This window comes from Gorilla gorilla, chromosome 3, assembly GCF_029281585.2.
Source record: "Gorilla gorilla gorilla isolate KB3781 chromosome 3, NHGRI_mGorGor1-v2.1_pri, whole genome shotgun sequence".
In the NCBI taxonomy this organism is placed as follows: Eukaryota; Metazoa; Chordata; class Mammalia; order Primates; family Hominidae; genus Gorilla; species Gorilla gorilla.
In genome coordinates, this window is record NC_073227.2 from 12,651,367 (window position 1) to 12,660,143 (window position 8,777).

The following is an 8,777-nucleotide window of genomic DNA, read 5'->3' on the forward strand; positions in this document are numbered from 1 at the left end:
ACAGTACTCTCCCGTTATCTGCGGTTTTGCTTTCTGTGGTCTCAGTTGCCCATGGTATATAATACAGTGAGATATTTAGAAAGAGAGAGAGGAGACAGGGAGAGAGGGGTGGAGGGTAGAGGAAAGGGGGGAAGAGAGAGAGAGACCACATTCACATAATTTTTATTACATCATATTGTCATAATTGTTCTATTTTATTACTACTTACTGTTGTTAATCTCTATCTGTCCCTAATTTACAGATTAATCTATATCATAGATACATATGTAGAGGAAAAGCATAGTGTATATCACTGTCCGTGAAATCACTGTCCGTAATTTCAGGCATCCACTGGGGGTCTTTGCATGTATCCCCCTCAGATAAGAAGGTGGGAGGACTGCTGTATATATATTCTGGATATTGTGTTTTGTCAGAAATGTGATTTGAAAACATGGTCTCTCGGTCTGTGGCTTGTTTTTTCATGCTCTTAATAGTTTTTTTTTTTTTTAACTTGTTTACATAGAAGTTCCAGATTTGGATAAGGTTGAACTTATCAGCGCTGTTCTTTGGTGCATGATGTTATTTGGTCTTCTCTAGGCACTCTGCCCAATTCATGACCACACTGACTTTTCTCCTATGTTTTCTACTAGAAGTTTTAAAGTTTTATACATTTTACAAATGTTCCAATTTGATTTGATTTTGTTATAAGGGTTAAAGACTAAGCTATTTAATTTCACATGAATGCACAATTTCCTCAGCATATTTGTTGAAAAAATTGCCATGTTTTTCTATTCAATTTCTTTTGCCCCTCTGTCAAAAATCATGTGACAGTACTTCCCTGGATCTATTTGTGGGCTTTATTCTGTTCTGATGACCTGTATGTCTGTCCTCACACTAAGACCACACTGTTTTGATTACTATAGCTTTGCAGCAGGTCTCTAAATTAGGTGGTGCGAGTTCTCCAACTTTGTTCTCCTTTTACAAACTTCTAGTGGCGGCTCTATTAGTTAATTTGCTTTTCCATAGACAGTTTTGATTCAACGTGTGTTATCCAAAAAACAAGCCTGCTGGCATTGCATTAAACCTATAAATGATATTGTACAGAAATGACATCTTAACAATTCTGTTTCTTGCTATAAATCTCACTCATTATTTAGTTCTTGTTTGATTTCTTTTATCAATGTTTGTAGTTTTCAGCATGCAGACGTTGCCTACTTAAAAATTTATACTTTGGTTGGGCGTGGTGGCTCATGCCTGTAATCCCAGAACTTTGGAAGGCTGAGGTGGGTGGATCACTTGAGGTCAGGAGTTCAAGATCAGCCTGACAAACGTAGTGAAACCTCTTCTCTACTAAAAATATAAAAATTAGCTGGGCATGGTGGTGTGCGCCTATAATTCCAGGACAGAAATGCTTGAATAGGAATGGTGAGAGAGGACATCTTTGCCTTGTTTCTGATATTGGGAAAAAACATTCACCTATAAGTTTAACATTAGCTGGCAATGTTCTTTTTTACATCAAGAAGCTCCCTATTACTTACAGTTTGTTGAGATTTTTTTTCGTCATCAATAGATTTTGAATTTTATCAATTACTTTTCCTTCATTTACTGAGATAATTCCATGGCTTTTCTTCTGTAGTATATTAATACGATGTATCAGGTTAAATTAAAATTTTGTAACCTCCTTTGTATTTCTGGGATAAAACATGGTCGTGCTAATACTGTATTGAGAGTTTCCACACTTTATTCATGTGAAATATTGGTCTGTAATTTTCTCTCTCTTGCAGTGTATTTGTGTGGATTGATATTGGGGTATTGCTGGACTTATGAATTGGGAAATGTTTTTCCTATTTTATTTTCTGGGAGAGATTGTGTTGAATTGATACTGTGTCTTTCTTAAATATTTGGTAGAATTCTCCAGCAAAATCAGCTGGGACTGAAGTTTTCTTTTTTCCTCTAAGCACTGCTTTAACTGTATCCGTCAAATGTTGGCATATTTTATTTTCATTTTAATTTCACTTTAAAATATTTTTAAATTGTTCTTGACACTTGCTCTTTTATCTATGGGTTATTATAAGTGCATTGTTTAGCTTATAAGTATTTTTTTCTTCTACCTTTCTGTTATTGATTTGTAGTTTACTGTTATGGTTAAAGATTAAAAGGTTTATATTCTTTTAGATTTGCTGAAATTTGTTTTATGGTCCAGATGCAATCTCCTGTTATTGGGTGGAGTCTGTATATGCCAATTAGGCCTAATAGTGTTGTTCAAGTCTTTGTTCTTACTGATTATCTGTTTACTTTTCTGTCCATTCCTGAGACAGAGTTGACATCTCCAACTATAATTGTGTGGATTCATCCATTTCTCATTCCAGTTCCATCAGTTTTTGACTCATGTATTTTGAATCTGTTGCTAGTTGCATACACGTTTAAGATTGTTATATTCTTGGAGAATTGACTCCTTCATCGTTATGTAATGTTTCTCTTTATCTTTGACAGTATTCCTTTCTCTAAAGTCTACCTTGTCTGATATTAATATAGTTACTCCAGTTTTCTTTTGCTTAGTGTTTGCATGATCTGTATTTTCTTTTCCTTCACTTTTTGTAACACATTTATTATATCTTTATATTTCAAGCAGGTTTCGTATGTACAGCACGCAATCGAAACAATCACTTCTGACAATCTCTGCCTTTTATTTGGTATGTTTATACAATTCACGAGTAATGTGATTATGGATATGGTTTGATTAAAATCCATCATTTTACTTACCATTTTCTATTTGTTCTATTTTTTCTTCGTTTCTTTTTTCCCATTTTTTTGGCCTTCTCTTTCGTCAACTGAGCAATTTTTGTGATTCCATTTTATCTCCTCTACTGACTTATTATTTATACCTCTTCGAAAACCTTTTAGTGGTTGACCTTTGCCTCAAATGTACGTCTTTAACTAATCAGAATCTACCTTCAAATAATATTCTACCACCTTGTATGTAGTATAAGGACCTTAAAATAGCATATTCCGAATTTCTTCTTCCTGGCCTTTGTGCTGTTGCTGTCACACCTTTACTGTTATATATGCTATAAACACACACACAATACGGTGTAACCCTTTTTTTTTTTTTTTTTTTGAGACAGAGTATCACTTTGTGGCCCAGGCTGGAGTGCAGTGGTGCGATCTCGGCTCACTGCAAACTCTGCCTCCCGGGTTCACGCCATTCTCCTGCCTCAGCCTCCCGAGTAGCTGGGACTGCAGGCGCCCGCCACCATGCCCAGCTAATTTTTTCTATTTTTTAGTAGAGACGGGGTTTCACCATGTTAGCCAGGATGGTCTCGGTCTCCTGACTTCGTGATCCGCCTGCCTCGGCCTCCCAAAGTGCTGGGATTACAGGCGTGAGCCACTGCGCCCGGCCGGTTTTAAATGTTTTTTTTTTTTTAGAGCAATTAGAAACTAGAAAAAAATAAATTTAATTTTACCTTCATTTACTCCATTTCTAGCACTCTTCATTTCCTTGTGTAGAGCTAAGTTTCAGTTACTATCCTAGTCCTTCTACCTGAAGAACTTCTTCAGCATTCTTTTTGGAGTAGGTCTGCTGGAAATGCATTTTCTCAATTTTTGTTTCTTTGAGAAATTTATTACGTCTCCTTCATTTTTGCGAAGATATTTTTCTCGGAGTTAACTGGTTTTTTTTGTCCTTCAGCACTTTAAAGATTCACTCCATTGTTTTCTGTTTTGCACGATTTCTGATGAGAACTCTGTTGCAAATTGCGCGTTTACTCTTCTATAATGCTTCCCCCCACCCTGCCCTGGTCTGGCTGGCTTCAGTGTTATCTCTTTGTCTTTGGTTTCCAGAAGCTGGAATATAACATGCCTATGTGTGGTTCTTTGTTTGCTTTCGTTTTGGTGTGTATGCTAGCTGTGTTCTCTGAGCTTCTTGGATCTGTCTTCTGGTGTCTGTTGTTCATTTCAGTAAATTTCTGGTCATTATTTCTTTAAATACTTCTTCTGCTCATTCTCCCTCTTCTACTTCTAGGATTCCAAGTATGCATATGTTAGGAGTTTGATATAGTCTCCTAGCTCTTGGATGTTCTAGTCCATGTGATGCTCATTCTTTTTTCTCTTTTTTCCAGTTTGGGTAATTGTTTTCGACTCGTCTTCAAGGTCAGTGATTCTTTCTCAGCTGTGTAGCATCTACTGATGAGCCCATTGAGGGCACTCTTCCTCTCTGTCTCTGTGTTTCTCATTTCTAGCGTTTCCATTTGATTCTCCCTTACAGTTTCCATCTCTCCGTTGAAATAACCCATCTGATCATGCACTGTCCCCTTTCTTCATTACAGCCTTCAACATAGTCATCATAGTTATTAAAATTTCCTGCCCAGTATTCCCAACATGTGTATTCTTTATCTCTTATGAGTGTGATTTTTTTTTCCCTTGTCTTTTTGTATGCATCAGAATTTTGTCTTAAAAGCCAGCCATCTTATACGGGCACAACTTCCTCCTACTGGACCCTTTGTAGGAGGTTTAAGTTAATCTAGTTAGGAGCTGGGCTAGGTTTGAGATGTGTTACTGTGATCACTCTAACTGCTTCAAGCAGCTGCATAGATAGTCTGTGTTTAGCAACGTCTGACTCTGAATTCTAGGTGTTCCTTTTGCACTGTGCTTCAGAGAGATTTCCTATGCTGGTTCCCTTCTCCTCTCCCTTTCTCGGCATCGTTCTGCTGTTTCTGGTGTTGCAGATCTTGTTAGCTTGGTGGCAGGAGGTGGAGGTGAGCGTGCTTGCCGAGGCTCTGGATAAGCCTTAGTCTTAGGTTTGCTGTGGCCCTGGTTCTTGGGATTGTGGCCTTCTCGGATCTTCTGCTCTTTTTCTAGCCATGGTTGTGGGCTCAGTCCTCAATCCTGTCACCCTCCCTGAAGAGTAAAGTCCTGTTTCCCCAGTCTCCTTTAGCTGCAATGCGTTTTCACTGATGTCCTGCTCAGGTTTGGGCTCTTGTACCTTGATGGACAGTGGGGAGAAGAGCCTGGCTGGAATTTCACACCCGTTCCATGTGGCTGCTCAACCCCTCTCCGAGGTCCACCACAGTGGACAAAAGTTGGGGATTTTTCCAGACTTTTCTGTGAGTATCCGGCGGGGTTTGTGAGACAGAGCCAGTAGATGATGGGGAATCCTCCAAATGCTGCAGCCGCAGGAGTCTACCCTGTCCTGCCAGCCTGCATGCCTTCACCAATTTGCCTGCCATTCCTGCTGAACTCTTCTTACCAATGTGCCATCGTAAATTCCCAGTGAGTGTGCTCAGTCTCCTCTCTGAGCAGGTGTGGGCTTGGCTCCGAGGGCCCTGCTGCCTGCTCATGGCAGTGCCCGGGACGGTGCCGCAGCCCCTACCCAGTGCCCAGAGAGCAACGCTGAGGTCCAGAGGCTCAGCCCTGTCGTTGTGAGAGCCTCCCACACAGGGCCTGCATGGCGATCTCCCTTATTATGACCACTTTTGGGGCGCAGGAACCAAGGTGCAGAGAGGTTTAGGCATTCACCCTAAGGGCCTCAGCACCAGCCACATCTCAAGCCTGCCGGCCTGGCCCCAATGCCTTGGCCTTTCCTACCTTCTCCTTTGTCCACACCATGTGGGAGGCAACAGCACATCCAGGAGCAGGGCCGGGCCGTCCCACCCCCCGCCTGGGCAGAGGGGTACCACGGAGCTTAATCTGTCTCGGGGAGGTGACCCGTACGTGGAATCTGTCGGGCAGCCCAAGGCTTGCCAGTTTAAGGATGCACGATTTTACTCCAGGTCAATCATCCCCCAGGCTGCCCGAGGCTTTGGAGCTTGCTGAACAAACTCCTGTTCTCTTCCCACGGACTGACTCATCTGGAAGCTTCCATCTGGGTAGTGGGCTGGGCTAGCTCTGGGAGGCCACGTGGCGTCACCCCAGATGATTTCGCGCACCCCCTACAAGGGCTGTGCCATTCAAAGAACACGCCTGAGCCTCCGGCTTCCTCCGAATAATGAGGCTGTTGTTACGCAAGGGCCCGGGTTAAATTGCCCCCAAACGGGGACTGGGATGCGCTTACTGCTGCGCTGCTGCTTGGTCAGCCAGCGTCTGGGATGGGAGCGCTCCTGCATTTTACATGACTGCGGGGCCTGTTCCTTGCGCCTGTCTGGTCGCGTCACATCATGGAGGGTTTCTCGGGGCGGCCGGCCGCCTCTGAGCACAGCCGGGGTGGTGTTTGCAGCACAGCTGCTGCCTAGGCCTCGCTGCGGAGGTGCTGGGCCACGGCCCCGTGGAGGCAGAGCTGCGGGGCCGACATGTCCTTGAAAACGGGCATTTCCCCAACTCATGCAGGTGGAGGGGAGAGCGAAGCCAAATGGGACACCGGCCCCCACACACTGCCCCGGCTCCTGCATTTCCGGAGATGGAAACGTGGAGAGCAGCTGGGGATGGCGCATGATTGCCTGAACCATATGAAGGCTGGCGCTGTATGTGTGAACGCATGTGTGGGGGAACATGTGTGCGCCTGCACCTGTGTGTATGAATGTGTGTGCACCTGTGTGCATGAATGTGTGTACCTGGACCTGTATGAATGTGTGCGCACATGTGTGTATGAATGTGTGTACCTGGACCTGTATGAATGTGTGTGCACCTGTGTATGAATGTGCACCTGTGTGTATGAATGTGTGTGCACATGTGTGCATGAATGTGTGTACCTGGACGTGTATGAATGTGTGTGCACATGTGTGCATGAATGTGTGTACCTGGACCTGTATGCATGTGTGTGTACATGTGTATGAATGTGCACATGTGTGTATGAATGTGTGTGCCTGCACCTGTATGAATGTGTCTGCACATGTGTGTATGAATCTGTGTGCCTGCACCTGTATGAATGTGTCTGCACATGTGTGTATGAATGTATGTGCCTGCACCTGTGTGTATGAATGTGTGCACACGCGTGTATGAATGTGTGTGCCTGCACCTGTGTGTATGTGTGCACACTTGTGTGTCTGAATGTGTGTGCCTGCACATGTATGTGTGTGCACATGTGTGCATGAATGTGTGTGCCTACACCTGTGCATATGAATATGTGTGCACATGTGTGCATGAGTGTGTACCTGCACCCGCATGAATGTGTGTGCACATGTGTGTGTGAATGTGTGTGCCTGCACCTGTGTGTATGAATGTGTGTGCACATGTGTGCCTGAATTTGTGTCTGCACATGTGTGTATGAATGTGTGCACATGCATGTGTGCCTGCACCTGTGTTTATGAATGTGTGTGCACTGGCATGGAGTCTGCATGTACATGAACGTACGTGTGCATGCGTCTATGTGTGTGCATGGATCTGTGTGCAAGTGTGTGGAGTGTGCATGTGTATGAATGTACATGCATGTGTATGAATGTACGTGCATGTGTGCACACATGTGTGGAATGTGTGGGTGTGCATGTGAATGAATGTGCACACACGTGTATTGTGTGCATGAATGTGCACAAGTGTGAGGGTGTATGTGAATGTATGCATATGTGCATTGGGTGGATTTGTACATGTATGTGCACACATGCATGTGTGGGCCCACATGTGCATATGTGCATGGTGTGCATATGTGTTTGAGATGGAGAGAGCGCTTCTCGTGGGCACCGTCCATGCCCAGCAGATTCCCAGCAAGTGAATCAGTGATTCAATAACTCAATAATTATCAATGAACCAATGACCCAAAGAAGAGGAGGCATTTGACACTCACGGGCCAACACCCAACCTGCTAAACAGGGCGTCAGACACACTGTGGGATCATAGCACAGACCTGGATTTCCTATTTCCAAATCGTGAGGATAATGAACATTTTGTTTCTTAGGATCTTGAAAATGTGGGTTGGACTGCGTCACCCCGACCCCTGCCTCAAACCCCCTCCGTGGTTGCCTACAGCACAGCTTGAAGCCCCTGGGTTCTGCTTCCCGGGCCTGCAGCGCTGGCCCCAGCCTGGCCGAGCGAGCATTTGTTCACCCAAGACCTTTCCCCTCCTGCCCTCTTGGAGCCTCCACAAGGAGTAAACAACCACTTCTGTGAGCCCTGATCTCCCTGTTTGTAAAATGCAGATAAAACACCTTCCTAGCTGAGCAGTAGGATCGGCAGCCGCCCCCTGCTCAGCATGGGCCTGGGTGCAGGAACAGGAATTTTCTTTCTTCTGTTCTGTGAGCCTATCTTTTCAAGGATAGGGTCCATGTTTTCTCCATTTCAGGGTCCCTCAAAGCATCAACTCTATGCCTTGCAGACAGCGGACACGTAACACAGCCACGCGGCGTGAACATGAGCAGACCTCTTTTTTCCAGGATGTGCACGGTTTCCACGACAGTGCCCACTGCACGCCTTATGGCCTCACCAGAGACGTAAAGCAGATGCCAAGAAACTTCCCCCCAAAATGGGCTGGCTTGCTAAGCCCAGGACCGCCTGTCCAGCTGGGGCTGGGGGCAAGGATCCCATTTTCTGTGACTCTTTTTGCTCTGATGGTCAGGTTCACCGGCCGTACGTGTAATCAGAAGCATTCGGTAGCGATCTAATTAAATGTTAACACATCATTAAAGTGATTTGCGATAAGCACAGTTAACAGTTTGATAAATCCAGTCCGGGCTGACTCCATGCTGAAAACAATCACTCCCAATCAGGAGTGGGCTGTTGACATCCGCTGAATGTTGAGGGGACCCCCGTACAGCTGCCATGTGCCCAGCCCTGGCGTCGGTGCCCAGGGACGCTGGAAGGGCTGTGTGCGGATGTGGGGTGCTGTGGTGGGGTGGGGGCAGCAGTTAATCCCAGGGCCGCTGGTGTCTGGGTGT

General features: G+C 44.9%; 1 long non-coding RNA gene across 1 annotated transcript; it reads left to right on the forward strand.

Moving 5' to 3' along the window:
- The first annotated feature begins 6,330 nt into the window (after positions 1-6,330).
- On the forward strand, positions 6,331-8,490 carry LOC129532942 (uncharacterized). The gene is made up of 3 exons (XR_008678903.2): positions 6,331-6,434; positions 7,802-8,009; positions 8,186-8,490. It is a non-coding gene; the product is annotated as an uncharacterized lncRNA (long non-coding RNA).
- Positions 8,491-8,777: the final 287 nt, after the last annotated feature.